The sequence below is a fragment of the Chrysemys picta genome, chromosome 3 (genome assembly GCF_011386835.1).
Source record: "Chrysemys picta bellii isolate R12L10 chromosome 3, ASM1138683v2, whole genome shotgun sequence".
NCBI lineage: Eukaryota > Metazoa > Chordata > Testudines > Emydidae > Chrysemys > Chrysemys picta.
The window spans coordinates 100,361,339-100,386,812 of NC_088793.1; the positions used below are offsets into that span (position 1 = coordinate 100,361,339).

At 40.9% G+C, this 25,474-nt stretch overlaps 1 protein-coding gene across 40 annotated transcripts in view; it reads right to left on the reverse strand.

The window, feature by feature from the left end:
- EPB41L2 (erythrocyte membrane protein band 4.1 like 2) overlaps positions 1-25,474 on the reverse strand; it is a 238,808-nt gene that overhangs the window by 213,062 nt on the left and 272 nt on the right. The window lies entirely within an intron of this gene.

The following is a 25,474-nucleotide window of genomic DNA, read 5'->3' on the forward strand; positions in this document are numbered from 1 at the left end:
CAATTAAAAAAAAAAAAGTACTAATTGCTAAAACTCGAGCAGAGTTTTTGCATAGCAACCAATTCTTTAGGGCTGTCAGCACCAAAGATAATTTTATCATGTGACCAACCACATCCTCTTGAGAAATAAATGCTGCCTATGGAATTGCTTTTCCAGCACAGAAACGGAGGTCAGTAGAAATAGCTCCTCATTTAGAGGAAAGAGTGACCTGGAAAGAGAGAAACACAAAGCATCTTCCTTTTGACTACTGAGTAAAAAGGAACAAGAAATATTTTCAAAAAAGGAAGTTTTGAGATGTTAAGATAAGGGAAACAGAAAGACATGCTGGAGGTTTCCCAAACAAGTTACTCCCAGATAGCCGAGCCACAAAGAGACTCCCATAAACAGCATCTCATACCCTCTGGGATTTCACTCTGTTCTTCAACCCAGACCAAAACAAAATTGAAAATCAGCCTAGCATGACCTTTTTCCATTAGTACCTTATGATCTGAACAGCAGGGGGAGGAGGGGGAGAAGAGAGAACATGCATTTTCAGGCCCCTAAACTCCAATGTAGTTCAAAAGAAAGAGGACTGAAAAGGACATATAATAGCTTAGGCTACTAAGATTACTACAACCACCAAAAAATACTAGAACAATCTTTATAATGTTCTCTGTTGTGCCAACCATGAGGGCTAGTCAGTGAAAGAACATGAACTAACCTGTCCCACAGTTTTACCAGGTCATCCAGTTCCCAAAGTGGCAGTACCTAGAATCTGATGGATCCATCCCATATCCTAAGTTAGGGGTAGGCAACCTATGGCACTTGTGCCAAAGGTGGCATGCAAGCTGATTTTCAGTGGCACTCACACTGCCCAGGTCCTGGCCACTGGTCTGGGGCGGGGCTCTGCATTTTTAAAATTAAATAAATGAAGCTTCTTAAACATTTAAAAAAAATGTACTTTACATACAACAATAGTTTATTTATATATTACAGACTTATAGAAAGAGACCTTCTAAAAACATTAAAATGTATTACTGGCACGTGAAACCTTAAATTAGAGTGAATAAATGAAGACTCGGTACACCACTTCTGAAAGGTTGCCGTCCCGTCCTAAGTTATTCAAGCAAAGGGACAGCCACAAAAATAAAGATCTTCCAGACATTACAGACAGATGAATGTTTTTCAGCTGAAAGGACTAGTCCCAATCCCCCTGCTGTTTGGCTAAAATTCCAGAAGTGAGGTCTCTATGGGCTTGTCTACACTACCGTGCAGAGTCGATCTAAGATATGCAACTTCAACTACAGGAATAGCTTAGCTGAAGTTGATGTACTTAGATCTACTTACTGCAGGGTCTTCACTGCAGTAAGTCAACAGCTGACGCTCTGCCGTCGACTCCGCGAGAAGTTCTGGTGGAGTACCGGAGTTGACAGGAAAGCACTCAGCGGTCGATTTATAAAATCGACCCCCACTGGATTGATCACTGCCCGCCGATCCAGTGGGTAGTGTAGACAAGCCCTATGTCAAACAGAGATATACATGGCAACCACTTTTTCCAATAAGATAACAGGCCACTGAAGAAAAACTGCTTGCCAGCCTCGAAAGTCCAAGCCACTCTTCATTCTTTGAAAAAAAAACGGATTTTTAAGGGAAATGAAGTCGATCTAATACACTTGGTCTTGGGTAAAACATTTGACACAGTACCACATGGGAAATTATTTGTTAAATTAGAGAAGATGAGGATTAGTACAAGAATTGGAAGGTGGATAAGAAACTGGTTAAAAGAGCAAAGCCAATGGGTTGTGCTGAAAGATGGAACTATTGGACTGCAGGGAGATTAGCAGCAGAGTTCCTCAAGGACCTGTCTTAGAACCAGTCTTATTCAATATTTCTATTAATGACCTTGGCACAAAAAGGAGTGTACTAAAGAAACCTATTGATGATACAAAGTTGGGAGGCATTATCAGAAGAGAATTTTGGAGTATTATACAAGAAGATCTGGATGATCTTGAAGACTAGAGTAACAGAAATGGGATGAAATTCAATAGTATGAAATGGAAAATCATGTACTTAGGGTCTAATTATCTGAATTTCTGCTACAAGCTGGGGGCTCATCAGTTGGAAGTGACAGAGGAGAGAAACCTGGGTGTGTTGGTCAATCACACTATGCTCAGGAGACACCAACATGATTCAGCTGTGAAAAAACACAAATAGGATACTTGGCTGCATCAGGAAAGGCATTTTCAACAGAGATAGAGAAGTATTGTACAATGGTAATAATGCATTGGAAGAGCTCAGCAGTCCTAAGGCTCACTTCCTGGTTATGTCTTATGTTCCTAAAAGCTCATGCTTCAAGTCTTCAGCCAGCCATTGGCAGGGGACAGGAAGGGATTCCCCCTCCATTCCTGCCTGAAACACAGGTGGGTTGGTGGCCTTCCTCTGAAGTATCACAGATGCCACACCTTAAGAAAGGACACTATGCAGGGTGGGCAAGTGCTGAGGTGGTACCAAGCACTCACTCTGTCTCAGGTGCTTGGCTAGCTGGTTCTTGCTCACATGCTCAGGGTCTAACTGATTGCCATATGTGGGGCAGGGAAGGAATTTTCCCACAAGTCAGACTGGCAGTGACCTTGGGGTTTTTTCACTTTCCTCTGCAGCATGTGGCTGCGGGTCACTTGCCAGGATTATCTGGCTACATCTCACTTAATCATTTTCCTGTGATTGCAGGGGGTCTCAGACATTCATGCATCTTGGTACCCCTATTCTACAATGTACCATGGGCTGAGTTTAGTCTTCTCTGGACTGCAATATTGTGGTCTAACTTCAGTTGTTGGATACAGTGTGCAGCGCTGTGTTTTGTTGGTGGCCTGTGATAAACAGGATCATCTAGTAGAATAGATGATCCGTTGGTCCCTTCTGGCCTTAAACTCTAGGACTATGGAACTAGGAGGACAGGCATAAACCCTGACATCATTGTACCACCATGTACACAGAATCCACATACATTCAATTGCTCCCTCCTTCAAAATAAACCACCACTAGACCAAAAATTTACTGCTTGCTCTCAAGCAAAAAGAGGATTCCTGGATTCTTCAACCTTGTTTTAGCTGAAAAGCTATGTCTCACTGCATGTGAGACTATAAATCATTATTTCTGATACCAAAATTAAGTGACTGATGTTTTGGAAACTCAACAATTTAGACCATGACACTAATGCTAAATAGACAGAGATGGCAACACCAGATAGAGATAGTCAATTTTTCTTTTCTCTAAAAAGATTTTCATCTGGCTCTTCAGTTCATAACCTTCTATTGAAACTTATAGAAACTAATAGCTACATAAATTATAACATCTAATATATACTATTTTGGTGTAAGATTTCACACCAATTTCAATTATTTAGGATACAAAGGCTAAAATCCCTTAATTTCTTCTGATCAAGAAATTAAGTTCTTCCCATTGTACACTACAAGAATCATTAATTCACGTTTCCGCCTCTACCATCAAAATGTACTTCCTATTCCCAAAGCTCTTCTATAACTACACAAAAACTGGATGTTGCTACTGAATATTGTCAATATAACTGTCTCTGCTACATTATTTATGTAGCACTACAAATATTAACTAGCACGGTGTACAATTAACAATATGTTTGCTATTACAATACTTCAGCCACTCTGGTATTGATTAGTAAAATTAGATTACTTACTTAGTTTTGGTTATTTCATAAATAAGTCTTGTTTCTATTACAATGTATTTTTTAAAGTAGTCTAATAAAAGATTAAAAAAAAATATCACTTAGCTTTAGCTCTCTCATGAGATTTAGATTTACCCCATTCAATATCATAGTCCTGAAACAGTTTACAAAACTGTCTGCTCAGGACTTTTCCCTACCCGCCCCCCAAGGCAGCCCATAAAAGGACAGCTATTCGGAATCCCTGAATTAAAAGCATACCCTTTGAATGTAAGCCCTTTGGAGCAAAGACCCTATCTTCTAGATTGTGTCCTATGCATCACTGGTATTATCATAATGCCTAGAAACACTAGTCATGGAGCGGGACCCCACTTTGGTAGGTGCTGCATATACATTGAACACTGTTGTACGTGCTATGTGAAACATACTACATCAGCTATTTCTTACCCAAATACACATGGGATGCCTCTAAAAGGATTAGTATGGCAGTGAAAGTCTCTTCTCAGTTAGAGCAAGATATGAGAAACAGTCTAGCTCCTACTCAACTCAGTATCACTGTAGAGTCAAGACAAAGGAGAAAAACAAAAGAAGAATGACAGAAGGAAAGCAATAAGGGAAGACAGATGCAAGGGGAAAGAGCGAAAACTAGAATCATAGGACTGGAAGGGACCTCAAGAGGTCATCTAGTTCAGTTCCCCGCACTCATGGCAGAACTAGAGTATTATCTAGACCAGGGGTCTCAAACACATGGCTGGCCCGCGGAGTTATTTCCTGCAACCTGCCAAGCTCCCCTCTCCCCCGCCCCACCTCCCAGCCCGCCGTGTCCCCGCTCCTCCACCTACCTCCCAGAGCTTTCCTGCCGCCAAACAACTATTTGGCAGCGCTTAGGACGTTCCAGGAGGAAGGGGGGACGCAACGCACTCAGGGGAGGATGCAGAGAAGAGGAGGGGCCTCATGGAAGGTTTCAGTGATGCAGCCCTCGGGGCAATGTACTAGTCCTCATGTGGGACTCCTGGTGATTAGTTTGAGATCCCTGATCTAGACCATCCCAGACAGGTTTGTCTAAACTGCTTTTAAAAATCTCCAATGATGGAAAGTCCACAACCTCCCTGGGCTATTTATTCCAGTGCTTAACTACCCTGACACTTAGGAAGTTTTTCCTAATGTCCAGCCCAAACCGCCCTTGCTGCAATTTAAGCTTATTGCTTCTTGTCCTAGCCTCAGAGGTTAAGGAGAACATTTTTTCTCCCTCCTCCTTGTAACAACCTTTTAATTTCCCCCCCTCAGTCTTCTCTTCTCCAGACTAAACAAACCCAGTTTTATCAATCTTCCCTCGTAGATCATGTTTTCTAGACCTTTAATCATTTTTATTGCTCTTCTCTGTATTTTCTCCAATTTGTCCACATCTTTCCTGAAATGTGGTGCCCAGAACTGGACACAATACTCCAGTTGAGGCCTGATCAGCGCGGAGTAGAGCAGAAGAATTACTTCTCATGTCATGCTTACAACACTCCTGCTAATACATCCTAGAATGATGTTAGCTTTTTCTGCAACAGTGTTTACTCATATTTAGCTTCAGATCCATGATGACCTTCAGACCCTTTCTGCAGTACTCCTTCCTAGGCAGTCATTTCTCATTTTGTATATGTGCAAACGATTGTTCCTTCTCAAGTGAAGTACTTTGAGTTTGTCCTTACTGAATTTTATCTGATTTACTTTGGACCATTTCTCCAGATCATTTTGAATTTTAATCCTATCCTTCGAAGCACCTGCAACCCCTCCCAGTTTGGTATCATCCACAAACATAAGTACACTCTTCTGGTCATTATCTAAATCATATAAAATAAAGGGAAACAAGACCCCTGAGGAAAGACCAGGGAAAAAGAAAAATACATTAAGTTTAAAAAAAAAAACCACAAACACAACAAACACCCCCCACAGGAACCCAGAATAATGAACATAAATAGCAGGAGTAGATGTGGGGAAATACCAGCAGTGTGTCCTGACGATTCTAGTTTGGATATATGATCACGATAGCTATACTAATTTAATTTGTTCTTTCTCTCCTGCTTCATCAGCCCGGGGGGGGGGGGGGGGGGGAGGAGGAAAGAGAGAAATGAGCAAGTGGCAATTAGCCTGGATAAAGTTAAGTAGATAATTTGTAGAGATCAAAGTCCAATTCTTAGTCTCAAATTCTACACATACTGCAACTTGTACAGGGTGGGCTTTAGATCACATATGTCTACCCAAGCAAATCTTAGAACTCGATCTTTTTACTTTAGATCAATTAAAAGAAAGCTTCTATGCAGAAGAGACACAAACTAGCCTTTTTAGCCTCCAAGGACTCCACTTAAAGTAGAACCCCCTACTGAGTCTGTTTTTTCAGCGCTGACTCTAAGCATTCTCCTGCTAACCACTAGTTCCACGACCAGGACCTTTAAACGTGTAATGCCAAAGTTAAAAATACCGCATACAACTTTAAACTGATTCACTCATCACTGCAGACTTATTCCCACCTCCGAACCTAGCTTTTCATCAAAATCCAGTTACCCAAATTCGCTGTTCAAATGTTTAATTTGCAACTTAAATAAGGTTAGACCTAGGAATTGAATGCATTACCTTACCCTTCACTCCTGGGCTCTACCAGACTAAAAGCAAAGGACCATTATTGTTGTTTATACAGAGCCATAGTTATGAAATGTACCACAAGCATCCATAGCTGCAATCCCCTACCATGTGGTAGCATATTTTGCTACTACACCAACTGCCCAGCCCAATTGACTAGTAGTTAGTGGCTTGCTTTCCAAAAATACTACATAAAATAGTCTTGCCACAGAGGTTTTGGGCAGCAGTTTTAAAAAAAAATGAGTTGTACATTATGACTTTACTTTGCCACATCACTTCAAATTTTCTAGCACTAAAGTTTTCCCTCCTTTTCTAAAAAGGAACATCAAGTGTAATAACTCAACAGATGTGCACATTCGGGAAGTGCATATTATGGGATTTTTCATTACAATAGCATTTACTATTTTAGTAAGAACATTTTATTACCCTGTTCTGACAAATGTCTGTGTGCATCACATTTTAAATAATAATTACATTGTATTACATTCATGCTCTTCCCAGGAAAAGCAAAAAGTGAATATGAACTGCAAAGCTACCTGTAACTTTGCTTATCTTTGTACATATACCAGACTAAATGAGTCAGCTTACTGCAACACCCTGGGCAAGGAACTTGAGCCAAATGAGTTCAACATACTTATTAAAATGCCAATTACATTCTAATCAAACTATGACAGAGTAATAGTGTGATGGAATCTATTAGGGCAAAAATAAAAATAAAAACTGTTCAAAGTCAAGCATTCTCTGCACGCACACTTGAAAATATGGAACAATGTAATTATGTATTACATACTGGTAAAGGATTATAATTAGTATGAAATTTTTTTGCATCTCTTTTCCACAGGTATTGCATTTGGGAGTTCTCTGTATTACAGCTGTATAATCCACATTCAAGAATTTGTGCACAATCTAATAACTAATCAGCATCCTATATCAGTCCTGCTCTCCCTTACATTCCCACTCCTACATGCACATGTCAAGCATTAGTCTGAGAGGGGATGGGGGAAGTGGCTGAATCAAACACAAAAATGCACATGCAGTGAGGTGGAGCCTGGTGCCAGCTAAAGAGAAGGTAGAGGAGCAGTTTCAGTTAGAGCAACTGAAAAATTTAATACACGAAAAGGACTTTTCGTTTTCCAAATAAGTGGAAAAGGATCTTCTCTGCCTACCTTTAGGAGGGTCACTAGAAAGTGTGGAAGAGTAAGGGGAAAACCAGACAGGACCGATTTTTTTCAAGTTACAGAAATCTAGGCAGCAGAAGAGTGAACCTTGAAGGGGAGTTAGAAGGTGTTAGCCAACATGTTCTAAAACTCTAGTGTAGATAAGGCAGTGTATATTCTTAACACATGCTACCTGATCCCATTAAAACCTATGATCTTCCTAGATTTCAACTGGACTACCTTAATACATGATAAAGTACATCTTGCCTGGTCTTGACTATAGTTTTAGAAGGTATTAGACTGAACTAACAAAATCCAACTCCACATGTTTAAATACTAATTTAAAGAGCTTTAAGTCCTCTTTCTTTACAATAAATTATTTTGGCCCTGCATAGGTGCAACCAGGTTGTCTATGCAGCCCCTCCTTCACAATTCCCCTGCTGGAGATCCCTGCCAGTCAGGTGTCCCCAACCCCTCACAGATCCAGTGCCATGGAGTCCAAAACAAAAAGGAAAACAATGAACTAAAAATTAGGATCATCCAAGGATTTGTCAGCAGGATCCACACTTTTGCTCCAGGCTTTTGTCCGTCCTTGTCTACCTTCCTGGGTCTCTGTCCAACCCACCAAATGGTTCATCCAGGTAGCAAGCTGCCTTAGGCTCTTGGCTGGGACCAGGCTTGCCTGATTGAAGAAGTAGCAGAATTTTGCTCTTCTTCCTGGTCAGCCCTCAACTGGGTGAAGTCTCCTCCTTTTAACTCCCCGCTCCATGTTTGCTATTGGCTGCACATATAGCAGGTCATCTGGGTCCACAGGCTCTCCTCAAGCTTTTCCTTGCCAGTGTGGAGCCTATCTGCCTAATTAACTGCCTCATTGCCAGTACAGGACTTATCTGACCCATCACAATAGTATGTGGATAGGCTTTCTACAAAAGTAAGTTTGTGTCTTAAGAAACTGAAAGTGGTTTCTGGGAAACTGTCAGCCTCAGATTAAAGAGTTTCCAGGAATGAGCAGCAAATAAACCACCTGGAATATGATTTTAAAGAAACAAAGGACACTGCAAAGGAAATGTTAACAAGGGATTTTACAAAACAATACCCTTTGCTAGAAAGAAAATTAGAAGTAATTGGGGGGAGGGAAAAAAAAAAATCAGTCAGGGTTTGAAGTGTCCATACTCTTGTAAAACTGGATATTAATGCCTGGACTCCCAATACTGGAAACTCTAAGTTATCCCATATATAAAAGAAAGCAAAATAATAATGCTTCTTACTTATATATCAGTAAATTATAGGCTCCCTACATGTAGAAACAAGAATATACAATAAAGACAGCACAGTTATTTTGTCGAATGACAGAGAAAAGGAGCAAATCCTGAACGCAGATTCAGCCATCAAGGCAAATTTATGTTCTTGGTAGGTAGATCTCTTTTCTGTGGCTTCAGCTCTATCAGAGGCAGGTCAAAAAAGGGTTATACATTTTAAATGATCAGATTAAGAGGCAGAAGTGGAGGCATGGCCTTTTCATGCCCAGCCAAATTTTGGATTATTTATGAAAAACCCCTATATTATGTAGATCTTTGTCAGCAGGGTTTTAAAGCCAAGCTCTGAGTTCTCAGAAGAGGAAAACCGCTAAAAACAAAAGTTATATTTTAATAGTCACCCATTAAAGAGAGATTTCTTACTCATACATTAATCTTAATCCACTTGTTTGCCAAGTTCCACACCCTGTAGTGAACTATGGATGGACCTGAGGTATTCTATATTAAAATGCCTTCTTCCAGAATTATTTTAGCTCCATTAGAATGGCAGTGCACACAGTGAAGGCCATTAGAACTCGTGTGTCACCGGACAAGACTCAAGGTTTCAGAAAGTGTAGCTCAACATTACATCCACTGTATTACAAAAATGGGGCTGGGTAGAATCCTTGCTTAAGATCATTAGTTATGGATGACAGATTTGATCTTAACTGCATGATTGTGTTTGTTATTCCATTCTTTTTGAGAGATGTTATCCTTTGCTATAAAGTTCTCTTTATTAATTTTTAGATGCAAATTTCACAGGATCTATGACAGTCTAGTCAGTCAATTTAACTTTAGACCAGATTTGCCTTCATAGCCACACAGATGGATTTATAGAGATCTCTCTACAAATTTACTTTATTTATCTGAAATTATGCTTAAGCAGCAGAGATAATTAAAATGCATCAAACAATCAATGGAATAAAGAATCCTCGCATATCATCCACAACAGTTTTCCAGATGAAGAATCTTACTACATCAAAATGATAAAAATTTAAAAAAAAAAAAGTTAGGAAGGTGTGTTCAGCGCCTCTTATCCCCTATTCATTGGAGTTTATTTTGTGGTATTTTGCCTAGTTTCGTTTTTAATTTTTCATGCAATTATCCTTCCACCACACTGCTCCCAACACAATAAAAAAAACCTCTGAGTTTTAAGTAATCCGCCAGTGGTGTGTGTCACTTTAAAAAGCACTTACATAGATGCTCAAAATATTTGCCAAAACCATTTGCCTACTTTACATCTGAATATCTTGATTTAAACAGTAATACCCAACATACTTACAGGAACACTGAACAGAAATGATCCAATTATTTTTAACTGGTACAAAGACACTGAAGAGATATTATGGAAACAAAGCAAACATCTAATTCAGACATGAGAAATGGAAGCAAGCCGATTCCTACCTTCCATTAGAGAGGACCAAGTTTTCTCTCACTGAGATCTGAATTTACAACAATCAACATGGTAGCATTTTTCAGTTTACCTGCCAAATGAATATCCCCATAGCATTCAACAGATTAATGCTTAGGGTCATAGAGATGTTGAAACTAGAAATATAGGGCGTCACGTCAGTGACTGAGAAATTCGGTCATTAAAAGCAGATCATGTTCCAAAGTTATAACACCACTATGCATGATATAGGACTTGTATTTTAAACACATTAAGCATATTGTATACTATTCCAACAGCTGGGGAATGTTATGGTAAATCAACCATCTTCATGGTACAAGTTGCCTTGGAGGGGGAGAGGGGTGTCTGAGTTTTGAGATAAGTGAAATCAAGACTGTCTAAAACATAAGGAAAGCTATGAATAGACAGGCTTAGAGAAACCACTTTTTGAAAGTGACACATGGTCCAACAAACCAGCAGCACTCAGATATCAATATACAAGTCTTCAATAAAGCCCTGCTGGGATGATTTAGTTGGGGTTGGTCCTGCTTTGAGCAAGGGGTTGGACTAGATGACCTCCTGAGGTCTCTTCCAGCCCTAATCTTCTATGATCCTATGAATCTGGAATTATTACACACTAGTTGTTTCTAAATATAATGTACAACTTATTTTAGTCTGCAGGAACTGAAATTTGGGCAGGTCTTTAAAGTTACTGAAACAGCACAAGTGTATTCTACTTTGCATAGTTACATGCAGGGCTTTAAAAATTCACTCACCAGTAGTAAGTGGGAAGCTTTTCCTGGCTAGTCCAGGACCCAACTCAATCAGTTCTTGCTCATGGATTTGCCAAGAAAAAGTAAACAAGACTAACAAGTGGATCAGTGCAACTAAAAACAAGTGTATATTTTAAAGACTTTAATTTAGCATTTATGAAAGCATAGACAGAAGTCCTGTGTTTTGTATACATGAAGGAGTACTAATGTTTTATACGTCAGGGTTGAAATAAACTTTAGACTACCTTCTCCTGAAGTGAGAGGCTATTCCATGTAGCATTTAATCCCTGGCCTCTAGTGAAGATTGCAAATGAAAGTATCAATTAGTGCCAGTTATGATGGTGGTTTTTCATGTGAACCCCCCTGTGACGTTGTGCAGTCTATATGGTTTTATAAAAACTTGATAATAAGTCAATATAATGTAACTGAGATTGTTTTAGAGAAAATACGGTAATAAGTGAATGTAAGTAACTGGGATATGCCTCATGCAAAAGGTCTCTTGTAAGGTATCATTACAAAGCTTATAATCTACTGAGTGTGATCATCTGATTTGTATAAATGTACCACTCTTGTATCTAAAACTAGAAATATAAAATGTAACTCTGAGGGCCTATTGTAATTGTGTAAAGTGTGGACCATTAATGATGGTTTGGAATCTTGAGGACTCCCATTGTCTGCAGATGGCTGTATTTACCTGTGAGTCTTCCTGTATATGTGTGTGCTGGCAAGTGAGTAATGAAGTCTTGCAGTGACATGTGATCATGTCACCTGAACTGGAATCCATCTTTAACCTGGTGCTTTTCCAGTGAGGGGGGGTGGAAACCCAGAGAGACAAAGAGTTCCCGCCTTATGCAAAAGATATATAAAGGGGGGGAAGAGAACAGAGAGGGGAAGAAGCCATCATGAAGAATCCCCTAGCTACCACCTGAGCTGCAACAAGAGCTGTACCAGGGGAAAGAATTGTGCCCAGGCCTGGAAGGTGTCCAGTCTGAGAAAAACTTACTGAAACATCTCTGAGGGTGAGATTATCTGTATTTAGTTTGATTAGGCATAGATTTGCGCATTTTATTTTATTTTGCTTGGTGACTTACTTTGTTCTGTCTGTTACTACTTTGAACCACTTAAATCCTACTGTCTGTATTTAATAAAATCACTTTTTATTTAGTAATTTACTCAGAGTATGTATTAATACCTGGGGGAGCAAACAACTGTGCATATCTCTCTATCAGTGTTATAGAGGGCGAACAATTTATGAGTTTGCCCTGCATAAGCTTTATACAGGGTAAAACGGATTTATCTGGGTTTAGACCCCATTGGGAGTTGGGCATCTGAGTGCTAAAGACAAGCATGCTACTGCGAGCTGTTTTCAGGTAAACTTGCAGCTTTGGGACAAGTGATTCAGACCCTGGGTCTGTGTGTGGAGCCAAACAGGAGTGTCTGGCTCAGCAAGACAGGGTGCTGGAGTCCTGAGCTGGCAGGGAAAACAGAAGCAGGGGTAGTCTTTGCACATCTGGTGGCAGCTCCCAAGGGGGTTTCTGTGATCCAACCCGTCACAGTGGCGTAGTCGAGCAGGGTCTGTGCACAGCTGATTGCTTTGAGATACTGGTAGTGATTTTAAGTTAGTTTTAAGTGTGGTGGCTGGAGAACAGACAAAGTGGTTACTGGTTTGTTATTTTCTGTTTGCTTATTTCGGGAAAGGGAAGTAGGGACAGAAAAAGAAGCAAAATAAGTAAGAATGAAGATCAAAAGAAGTTAAAACTACACAAGTTGCAAATTGCCCAGAAAGACTGAACAATGGGCGCTGGGAATGTCTCTGTTAACTAAGAAGCCCCTGAGCTGAGTGCATCTCAGTTTCAGTGAACTGCAGATGGGTGTGGCCCAACCTCTGTCCCTGCTGAAGCTGACTGGGGTGTCTAATTTAGCAAGACAGGAGTGGAGGGGTGCCTGTTCTGGCAGGAGGGTGTTCTCTGTGGTATCCCAGCTCATCAAGTGATGGTCTCAAGGGAAGACAAATGGAAATTGATGTACAATTTGCCTGGGGAAAGCCTGACCTGGAAAAAGAAAAGGCTGCCCACCAGCCTGGACTTAAGAGACAAAGCAATTAAGACCCAGAAGCATGACCTGGCTGTAATGGAGTGGAAGAGGTGCACAGAGACATGTATCCTGGAGCTGGAAGTTGGGGTCCTGGTGACTGCTGCGGTGGGAACAAACCCCAAGGACTCTAGCTGGAAGCAAACCCAACCTGAGTGAAAGGGGGGGGATTTTGCTGGCCAGCGAAAGGTCCCTCATAGCTGGAAGCTGTGAGCCTACAGCTGGGTCAGGGTCTCTTTCCCTTTTGGGGGACACAGGAGTGTCTGCCCCATAGGGGAGCCCAAAAACGAATTTTAGGTATACTGCCTCCGCCATGGTCAGTGTCCAAGTCTCTGGCAGTAAGTTCAGGAGGAGGGTGTGACGTTGTGCAGTCTATATGGTTTTATAAAAACTTGATAATAAGTCAATATAATGTAACTGAGATTGTTTTAGAGAAAATACGGTAATAAGTGAATGTAAGTAACTGGGATATGCCTCATGCAAAAGGTCTCTTGTAAGGTATCATTACAAAGCTTATAATCTACTGAGTGTGATCATCTGATTTGTATAAATGTACCACTCTTGTATCTAAAACTAGAAATATAAAATGTAACTCTGAGGGCCTATTGTAATTGTGTAAAGTGTGGACCATTAATGATGGTTTGGAATCTTGATGACTCCCATTGTCTGCAGATGGCTGTATTTACCTGTGAGTCTTCCTGTATATGTGTGTGCTGGCAAGTGAGTAATGAAGTCTTGCAGTGACATGTGATCATGTCACCTGAACTGGAATCCATCTTTAACCTGGTGCTTTTCCAGTGAGGGGGGGTGGAAACCCAGAGAGACAAAGAGTTCCCGCCTTATGCAAAAGATATATAAAGGGGGGGAAGAGAACAGAGAGGGGAAGAAGCCATCATGAAGAATCCCCTAGCTACCACCTGAGCTGCAACAAGAGCTGTACCAGGGGAAAGAATTGTGCCCAGGCCTGGAAGGTGTCCAGTCTGAGAAAAACTTACTGAAACATCTCTGAGGGTGAGATTATCTGTATTTAGTTTGATTAGGCATAGATTTGCGCATTTTATTTTATTTTGCTTGGTGACTTACTTTGTTCTGTCTGTTACTACTTTGAACCACTTAAATCCTACTGTCTGTATTTAATAAAATCACTTTTTATTTAGTAATTTACTCAGAGTATGTATTAATACCTGGGGGAGCAAACAACTGTGCATATCTCTCTATCAGTGTTATAGAGGGCGAACAATTTATGAGTTTGCCCTGCATAAGCTTTATACAGGGTAAAACGGATTTATCTGGGTTTAGACCCCATTGGGAGTTGGGCATCTGAGTGCTAAAGACAAGCATGCTACTGCGAGCTGTTTTCAGGTAAACTTGCAGCTTTGGGACAAGTGATTCAGACCCTGGGTCTGTGTGTGGAGCCAAACAGGAGTGTCTGGCTCAGCAAGACAGGGTGCTGGAGTCCTGAGCTGGCAGGGAAAACAGAAGCAGGGGTAGTCTTTGCACATCTGGTGGCAGCTCCCAAGGGGGTTTCTGTGATCCAACCCGTCACACCCCCCAACTCATTACACATAATTTGGCCCATCAAATGGTAATTAACTGGTTCACTACCAGAGACTGGTCTGGTTTTTAAAATCAGTGATCTTGAAGTTACAGCTTGTATTATGTATTCTACTACTAAACCCCATGAATCATCCACTCCCAATACACAAAGAAGTTAATATTTTGGCAGTAATTAACACACTTTGCCACAAGAACATCAGATCAGATAGGTTTAGATGATAGGGGTTTAATATCAGAATTTCCACACTTCAAGAAAGATGTGAGATTTTACCACATACTCAAAATGGGAAGTGGCAAATGAGTCAGTGTATCCCAAAAGCTGTGCCAAAATGAGAAGCTTTAGAAGAAACTACATTACCAAGTATTTCCTTGTGTTTTGCATGTTATAAGATGGAGAATTTATTTTGTAAAAAAATTTAGAAGTCACAGTGATGTCTGTCACGCATGGACCATACAATAAATGTCTCTCAAGGAACTGATAAAATTAAAAGCCATTCTTCCACCACTCATTAACTTCTCTATTTACTACACATTCACCATGCTAGCATAATTTAAAGCAGAGGGTCTTCAGGATGTTATGAGAGAGTTTGCAATTAGTGTTATTAATGGGTATGGACCCAGAATATTTGTGGTTGAAAGCCTAAGAACAGTATTCTAGCTTCTACTTTCAATACCACACACACCATGTCCTATTTAGCTCAAAAGCTTGTGGTTTGCTACCATTTTTAGTAATGGGTTAAATCTCTCATTCAAAGGAATGAAAATAAAAAGACAGTATGAGAACCTAAGTCACTACAAAAAATAAATTTTCCCCTCTGTTGATACTCAAACCTTCTTGTCAACTGTTGGGAATGCGCCACATCCACCCTAATTGAATTGGCCTCATTAGCACTGACCCCCCACTTGGTAAGGCAACTCCCATCTTTTCATGTGCTGTATATTTATACCTGCTTACTGTATTTTCTACTCCATGCATCTGATGAAGTGGGCTATAGCCCATGAAAGCTTATGCCCAAATAAATGTTAGTCTCTAAGGTGCCACAAGGACTCCTCGTTGTTTTTACTGATACAGACTAATACGGCTACCCCTCTGAAATAAGTCCTTTCTGATAGTCTCTGGTGTAAGGTAAAGGTTCTACAGCAATTTTTAAAAAGCTACCCCATTCTCCTTCCCAAGCATTTTCTCACTCCACAGAGCAGGATTCAAAATGTCAATGAACTCAGAAATAGCTTGCATGCAGCTTAACCTTTACTACATTTGAATGATAGACACTGTATTATCAGCACTTTCTTGGTAACATTTTTATAATACCTCAAGTATGAGAGGTAATGTACCACAAAATTCTATTTTGCAATTATCCCATATAATTTAAATTAACTCCCTTAATTCTCTGAATGTTAGGAAATCAGACTCACCACAAAAGAGATACTTCTCTATAAATTAAACCATGGTAAAGATTTCTTTTGGCTTTTTAATGTTTCATACCAGCTGTTGAATTCTTTATTGAACAGAATTAGAAAGCAAACATTGAGATACCCTCAGGGATTCTGTCCTGCTCACATTTAATATGTACAAATGAAAAAATAAAATGGCCTTTCAAGTTGAAATCACCACAATCAGAAGATCCTGGAAATACAGAAATCTCAGCCAACTCTAGAAATTGTAATCTGTTTCCACCACACACACCATCCCTATAATACATGTAAAAACACAGAAAAACCCACCACAAAATATAGCCAAGGGAAGTAATTAGTTGCTTCTATCACTCTACAATTAAGTGCAAATGTTCAACTAGTAATATGTGAGAATAAGGTGGATGAGGTAATATCTTGTATTGGACCAATTTTGGTTGGTGAAAGAGAAGCTTTCAAGCTTAAACAGAACTCTGTAAAAGCTTGTCCCTTTCAGCAACAGAAGTTGGTTCAATAAAAGATATTACCTCATTCACCTGGTCTCTCTAAGATCCTGGAACCAACATGGCTACAACACTAAACAAAAATTTAATTATTTCAAGTTATTTGAAGTATACTTCATTAAACCTTGAGTACCAAAAGTGTAAAAACTGTTTTCCTGTTAGGTCACTTGAAATCTAGGTTAGCAGCACACTCAGTCCTGGGCAAAAAGGAGCATCATGCATTGGTCTGTTACCATCGCTGTGGCTGAACAAAGAAGTGACACAGATGACCATAAGTTTATCATAAAGCCCTCCTCTACCAAAGCCTGGCCACTGTAGGCACTTTAAGAGAGGAGTCCTCTGAGAAGGGGACCCAAAGCAGTTTTAAGATTAGGCACTAAACGAAGTATGAAGATTATGTCACCGGTTTTTAAAACTATCCCTGTTACAGGCACTAAGTTCATGTCAGATGCATGATGTGATGGGACAATGTCCCATCAAAGAAAGTATCCAAAAAGCAAGATGGCAGAGAAAGGAGTAGGTTCACCAATAGGTAAAGATTAGTGATAAGAAGGCTGATACTTGTTATTTTCCTTCAGCTACCATTTAGAAAAAAAAATATGACAAAAATAGTGAGGATAGCATTATTGCAACTCAGAATCAGAAATCATAGGACTGTAAGGGACCTCAAGAGGTCATCTAATCCAGTCCCCCACACTCATGGCAGGATTAAGTATTATCTAGATTATCCCTGACAGGTGTTTGTCTAACCTGCTCTTAACAATCTCCAATGATGGAGATTCCACAACCTCCCTAGGCAATTGACATAAATGAACACATCAACTACTGCATAGTTAACTAGAACATATTAGAACATTAGTAGGGTCATATGAAAGTCACTTAGGTATATTAAATGAGCTAACAGAACCACTGGTGATTGTTTTGGGGAATTCCATCACTACCAGAGAATTTGAAAATAGTATACACTGAAGCTATTTAGGAAATGGGATAACAGATTTGGAGGTTACAGACCAGCAACTTCAATAGCTGATAAACTGAAGGAATGTATAATAAATTAAAGTAGTAAACACCTACAGGAAAAGTGATTGTGCAATTGGCAAGCAAACACACACTAGTTTGTTTAAAATAGAAGGGTGATCACAAGAAAGGGTGTTTTTGAGAGAAGAAAACAAGGAAGGAATAGAAAGATTTGAAGGCAAACTTCCTCCCAACAGAGGGAAAACATAAGTACACTTTCGTTTGTAAAATAATGTAAAGTGTTATAGCTAGCTGTTGCACAATTCTTAAAAAAAAAAATTCAGACAACCAAACCAAAAAGGAGATTGTATATTTGTGTGAGCTGTCTAAAGTATTGTATGAAAACACAAGTTTATTTTTGCTGTAGACTCACAGTTCAAAGCACTGCATGTTATCAATATATAAAATATAGATATTTTTGCTGCAAGTTTTGAAAGACCATAGACAGAATAAAAGAGTACTGTGCAGGCAACTTCAATTAAAAAGAAAGAAAGCTGCTCTAGTTTTCCATTGTGGTAAGAAATCACATCATGTGTTTTAAAATTATACTGAAGAATACTATTAAAAAAATATAAAAACCTACGTTCTTAAAACATTGTAGTCAAGTTTTTATCCAGCCCACTAAGTAAAGTGAGCCATGGTTATTCTTTGTAGTTTTCAAGCCACAGTAATAAGATAGTGATTTTCAGTAAAACCCGGTGTTACATTTAGCTGTACAACATTACTAATTACAGAGTAATTTCAACAATAAATATTTTGGTTAAACTCTGCTTTGTCATCAATGCAAGTAATTTTAGTCAAAACTGATCTTTCAGGCAGCACAGATATTTCCTTGGTTTTTAAAAGTCTATTTTTATTTTCTGGTAACAGGGTAGCTTTTGCAACCAGAACACTTCTCTAGAACTGGTGCTTTGCAAACACTAAGGCACAGAGACAACGTTAGAGAGGCAAAGGAACTGACTTAAACCTGTAGCAGTAAGACAATTGGGCTAGCCTTCAAATTGTCCTTAGTTCATCCTATTGTGCTTCTGTGTAATGCATGAGCCTCCAGATAATGACCTTACATACCACACATGCTGCATTACCTAAGATTAGCTGAGTAAATTAAAGACAGAGGATCAAATCACATCTTCCTGCAAAACTAATTCCAGGAGCAAGACAAGAGGAACCGTGCTCACCCTGGATTTTCTGTCAAGTTGTCTTTTCAAAGTGGAGCAGCTAGGTACCATAAATAAATCATCGCTCAAAACCATCCTCAGGATACATAACGAAAGGAACCTGCAGTCCCAGATATTCCCCAGCCCCTTGGCAGCAAAGCTGAAAGGGGTTCTTCAGAAGCCATTGACAAAATCCTCCATGGGTGAGCTGTAGCAGAAGCTATAGAAGCATTAATTCCCATTGCATCTTGTTTCAAAACAGCACTAGTTCTCAGACTTCTGCACTGATATTTACAGGCTCAACAGGAAATGATGGGTTCAGCTGTGCTAAGACAAGTTCCTTCCCTATCATCCCAGCCCCAAAAAACCTCATGGTACCACTGGAGGCGCATTGGATGTTAAAGGGAAAGGGTGCAAAACTGCAGCTCCCTTATCTGGGAACTTACAAAGATCCCCTAGATTTGAGTCTCCTATGCTCACAAAAGTGGAAGTGCAATCCAGCCCATAGGTGGGGAAAATGAACAATTATTTTCTTGTTTTATAAATCAATTACATATTTGTTTTTGCATGTACTCTCCCCATCATCCAACAAACTCACTGGAAGTGCCACCACACCACTACCTTTTCCCTCTATTAAAAAAAGGCAGTTAAGGACTGAGTAACATTGGATTATGTAACATGGTGGGATAGACATGCACCAGCTTCACCTACAGGTGAAGCTGGAGTTCAGGCTGCAGTCAATTACACTGGCTTCACAACAAGTGCTTCACAATAATGTCAGACCCGGAAATGCAAAGTTAAGGTTGTACTTCTTAAACAAGATACCAAGCCTATCTCTGCCTCTGTAGAGCTGCTCACAAGAAATAAAGAAAAATCAAACTACCTTATCCTTCCATAACACTTTCATTGTATCTGTCTCCTCAAAAAGATATAAAAGCATGATTTATATAGTCCAATCCATCTTTCCTTTTTACATCAACAGGATTTGGGTCAGGTCCATAGTATACTTGCTCTCTATCAGTTACGACTACTACTCTAAACTGGAACTACCATTCCTATACTCCAGCGCGTCCCTCTGTACTGTCCATGCAACACCACAGTCGACAGAGTAGTTACTGATGGTCAATAGGTCATGCGGACCACAATGAGCTGCCTCTTCTTGCTTCCAACTGCTAAAAAAAAACCACACATTAAAAGAAGCTAGCAATACCTTCACATTTCTTACTGCTTTACTGTAGTTGCCAGAGGATCTTATCAAATAAGCAATGGGTCAGAAGGTAGTATATATAAGCTTGCACATGCAAGATGAGGCCCAAAAGACTGACTATTATCCATGCACTGGCCTGCCCTCAGAAACTGACTTAAGAAAAGCTGGTTTATCTTTTGTTTGCAACTTAAAGCTATCATGCCATGGGTAACTGCAAATTTTATTTCTGACTGGCAGAATAAAGGAATCCTTTATCACTTTATCAGCCTCAGTTGGTGTTTACGGGAATCCACCAAAGGCTATAACCTGTGAAGCCTAATGTTTGGAATGTCTACAGGATTACCTCCAAGCTCACGGTACACCCAACACTCTACCAAAGGGGTGGGCAAACATTTTGGCCTGAAGGCCACATTTGGGAATAGAAATTGTATGGCGGGCCATGAATGCTCACAAAATTGGAATTGGGGTGCGGGTGATCTGGTTGGGAGTGCAGGCTCCAGATGTAGGAGGGTGTTCTGGGCTAGGATTGAGGGGTTTGGAGAGCAGGAGGGGGACCATAGCTGGGGTTGGGGCATGGGGAGAGGTTCAGGGGTGCAGGCTCCGAGCAGCGCTTACCTCAAGCGGCTCCCAGAAGCAGTGGCATATCCCTTCTCTGGCTCCTACACGGAGGCGTGGCCAGGCAGCGCTGCACGCTACCCCATCCGTAGGCACCGCCCTTGCAGCTCCAATTGGAGCGCTGGAGGGGGCCATTGGAGCGCGTAGGAGCCAGAGCAGGGCCATGCGGCCCCCGACCCAGCACCCCAGCTGGAGTGCCGTAGTGGGGCAAGCCCCAGACCCCGCTCCCCAGCAGGAGCTCGTGGGCTAGCTTAAAACAGCTCACCGTAGTTTGCCCACCCCTGCTCTACCAGATGCTCAAGAATCAATGTACCACAACACTCAGTTACACCCTGTAATGGGGTCATTTTTTATACGAAATATGAAGTCAACGTTCTGTGGTGCACGTTTACAGTACTCTCTATGCAAAGAACATTGCCCAAGTAGAGTCAAAGTAGTCTGTGCCTGATTTGTTCAAGAAGGTCAATCTTCATTTTGCATTTTTAGTTTTCTGACATTTTGTTTTCAAGTCTTGTTATATATGTATTGGGCAACTAGGGAAGCAACCCTAATTCAGGCATGAAGTTTGTCTGGTATCCGTACGTTTATAGTACCACCCATAATTACAAATTATCCACAAAATGAACAATACTCCTGATGTAAGCTTCTCTGTCACCCATCACCATAAAATTTGATCACCTTGGCCAACCAAATGTATCAAACTTGCTACAGTTTGTTCACTTCGTTTCAGAAGTTTGTCTTTGCTGATGACTGTCCATCAACTACATATTAGAGCCAAGAAAAAAAAAAATCAATCACTCCTTGTCACTCAAAGTTCTTTAAAGATTATGATTTAATAACATATCCTCTTTTAAGTTCAATCTTATTACACTTAAGTCAATATAGTTGTTGTGTGTGCACACAAGTAGGAAATAACTTCAACTCAGTGGGAGTGCCATCAATGGAAAAACTGTAGGCTCAGGCCTATGTTCTGAACTTCCCCTGTCTGACCTTTTGGTACTACAGTACTTATTGTTAAAAGCATTACAGTACTTATGGTCTAAAACAATGGTTGAGCTAAGGTAGCATATGCTTTGCAATACTCTCTGCCAGAAGTCCTCAAACTAAGTAAGTGACAGATGGGGTCACGCACAAGTTTATAAATTAGGCATCACTCCGTATTGAGATCTCAAAGTGTAATGCAGTGTGAGGTGGCAAAAGCATGCCCCAAAAAGTTGTGATTGGCTAGCGGTGGAGGGTACTATCCTGTGGAGTTCCTTCTGGTTCCACCCCTCCCCCCCCAATTGAGAGGGCAGGATGGACACAGGAGATAGATAACAGATAGAGACTTTCAGTGGAAAGAGTGTCACTCCCAACCAAAGAACGCTTAAGGGGTTGGCTGCCAGTAACTTCAGTTCATAGTCTAGGGCCAGGAGAGATCACTGATCATCTAATCTGACCTCCTATGTAGCACTGGCCATAGAATTGCCCCAAAATAATTCCTGTTGAACTACAGCATATCTAACAAAAAAATAAACCTTTGTTTAAAGATTGCCAATGATGGAGAATCCACCATGACTCTTGGTAAATTGTTCCAATGATTAATTACCCTTATTGTGAAAAATGCATGCCTTTTTTCCAGTGTGGATTTGTCTAGCTGTAGCTTCCATGCATTGTGTCTTGTTATATACCTTTGTCCGTTAGTGCTTGTCTACACTGGCACTTTACAGTACATAGCCACCGTTGCTAGTGAAGACATGCCCTTAGACTGAAGAGCCCATTATCAAATATATGTGGACTTTATACTATCATGTCACCTCTTAACATTTTGAGTCTATCACTATATGCATGTTCTCTAATCCTTTAACCATTCTCATAGCTCTTCTCCAATTTATCTACAAGCTTCTTGAATTGTGGACATCAGAACTGGACACAGTATTGTCCTGATTGCATCAGTGCCAAACACGGAGACAAAATATCCTCTCTAGGATAGAGTCCTCATACAAGTATGGCCTACATTCTTCGTTCCCACATGTGTACATATACATGTAGCCATATTAAAACACATGTTATTCGCTTGCACCCAACTTATCAAGCAATCTAGATCGCACCATGTCTGTGACCTGTCCCCTACATTATTTACCATTCTCCCCATCTTCTGGTCATCTGCAAACTTTTTCAGTTATGATTATAGGTTTTCCAGATCATTGACAAAAATGTTAAATAGCATGGGGCCAAGAGCCTATCCCAGCAGGACCCCACTAGAAACATACCTACTCAATGACTATTTCTCTTTTACAATGTCATTTTGAGACCTATCAGTTATCCAGTTTTTAAACCATTTAATGTATGCAATGTTAGTTGTATATCATTCAATTTTTTAAAAATCAAAATCTCATACAGTACCAAGTCAAACACCATCCAGAAGTCTAAGCATATTATATCAACACTATTGCCTTTATCAACCAAATTTGTAATCTCATAAAAAAAAAGTTTTAGGTTTGACAGACTATTATCCATAAACCTCCTTTAATTCTTCGATTAATGAAGTCCCATATCAGCTGCTTCATTATCTTGCCTGGGGTCAATGTCAAACTGACAGACCTATAATTAGGCAGGTCATCCTGTTTAACTTTTTTAAATATTAGCAGAACATTAGCTTTCATCCAGTATTCTAGGACTTCCACAGTATGCCAAGACTCATTAAAAAAAAAAAAAAAAAAAAAAAAAAAATCAACATTAAGAGTCCAGCGAGCTCCTCGGCCAGCTTTTTTAACTTGTTTCCAAGAGTTTTTATCTGGACCTGCTGATTTAACAATGTCTAACTTTAGTAGCTGTGATTTAACATCTTCCTCAGTTACTATTGGAACGTAAAGTGTTTCATTATCATAGGATAGGACTACAACATCTGACTTTTTGCCAAATATAGAACAGAAATACTTATTGAACACTTACCTTTTCTTCATAATTTTATCACTTCCATCTAGTAATGGACAAATACCATTGTTAAGATTCTTTTTGTTCCTAATATACTTAAAAAACTCCTTATTGACCTTAACTCTGCTGGCCATAGCTTTCACCTGTTTCCCTTATCAATTTCCTACAATTCCTAGCTTCCAATTCATATTACTATCAATTTTCCCTTTCTTCTATTTTTTAATATATTGAAGGGGGGGCAGTTAGTAACTCCAAGCCCGAGAGAGGAATGACCTTGAGCCAATCAGCTGACCCCAAGGACACAGGCTAGAAAAATATGCTACCACTGTGAGAATATTTTAAGAGGTTTTGGTGCAAAAAGAGAGCAGCTCAACTGAGTTGGGAGCTTGAATGAAGGAGCTTGATCCCAAGAACAGCTGGACTCGGGTAGAAGGTCCAGACCAACCCAGCAACATGAGGAACAGAGCATCCAGACAACTGGAATCAGAATCCAGAAGTAAATGAGTTCACGGCACACACTCACATCAATGACTGCAGCAAAGACTTGATGACAGAGAAGTCAGACAAGGAATCATAAAACTTTTAATCAGGTCAGAGAACACTTAACTGTATATTTACGCTTTGGACCGGAGACACTGCATTATTGCTGGGGAATGTGTATGTATAACTTCCCATAGGGGTCTCCTCCTGGTATTACCCCGATACAGACTGAAGGTTTTCCCTGCTTAGACAGAAGTATTGCTTTATTGTGGAGAGTGATGTCCATTCCTGGGGTTACCTCCTGCTTCACCAAAGGAAGTTCATGCTTCTCAGAAGTAAGAGGGCTAGTCCCAGACCCAGCAGGTAAGGACCTGGGAGCCACTAAATCAACCCCAGTTGGCTCCCACCTGACAAGACATAACTAGAACATCTTGATAAGTGGACTACTTTTTATTTACCCAACTTTTGTTTGTCAAATATTCAGGACCTGTAGCCAAAGGGAGCGGAACTGAGCTCTGCACTGAATTGCTTTACCTATAGAGCATGAAACTGATTAGGACTGCACAATCCTAGTCAGTTGCATTCTCAGCAGGCTCCAGAGGTACACAGCTTCAGTGCAGGGTCACAGTTCTCCAGCTGCTAACCTGAAAGAAGGAAAAGAGTCAAAAGCAGTGGGTGGAAAGAAGTAGTTGAAATGGAAAGAGTGGTGATCCAAAAACTATCTCCCTGCTTCCCACTTTGCTGCCCCACATTATTCATGCCAAGGATACAGGCTACCAAAATTTAGTAGTGATTCAGGGCAGTTTGCATTAGTTCGGGATTATCTGGTTTACCCCCCCTCTCCCCCAAAATCAGATCAGGAACTCTGAGACCCACCAGAGCAGTTGGATGTAACAAGTACTGAAATTAGAGCAGGAGAGCAAATCTCAGCCAGAGATTTCTAATAAGCAACTAGTGTCTCTCTGAATCAGTTTTGCTGTTACAAGTATAAAAATCAAGGCTTGCAAACAGGCGATAGCCTACACGCTCACAGGTCGAGAAAGGCCCCTAAGCTTTAATACGGAAGTCGTCACCACCCCAAGCAGATGAAGGACTCCTCGGGGGTCAGTTTCCAGGCTTACAGCTCTTCTGCTTTTGACTAAGGGGGGACAGAGTAAAGCGCCTCTGCCGTGTGCGGAACTCCCAACCCGCGGAAGTCTAAACGAGGGAGATTTAAATGACAGGATGATGGTGCGTGTCTCACTGAGCCCCTGCAGCAGCCCCCATTGGACGGAGGGAGGGAGCTAGCGCCGCCGCCAGCCACCCCACTTAGTGAGCGGCCAGCCCCGCACCAGTGCCGGGGGGTTCCGTGCGAGCGGGCCGGGCGCATCGCACAGCGCCGCGCTGCCCAGGGCGTCTCTCCCCGAGCCCTGGCGGGGCGGACTCGCCTCCTTGGAGGAGCCGCCCCCAGCTGCCGCGCCGACCCCAGCTCAGGCCTGCCGGTGGCAGAGAGCTCCCGCTGCAGGGGGGAAGGGGGCAGCGTCCTCCCGGACCCTCCAGCCCGCGCGGGGACCCCGGCCGCCCAGGGGCCAGGCAGACAACCCAACGGCGGGGCACCGGGGCAGA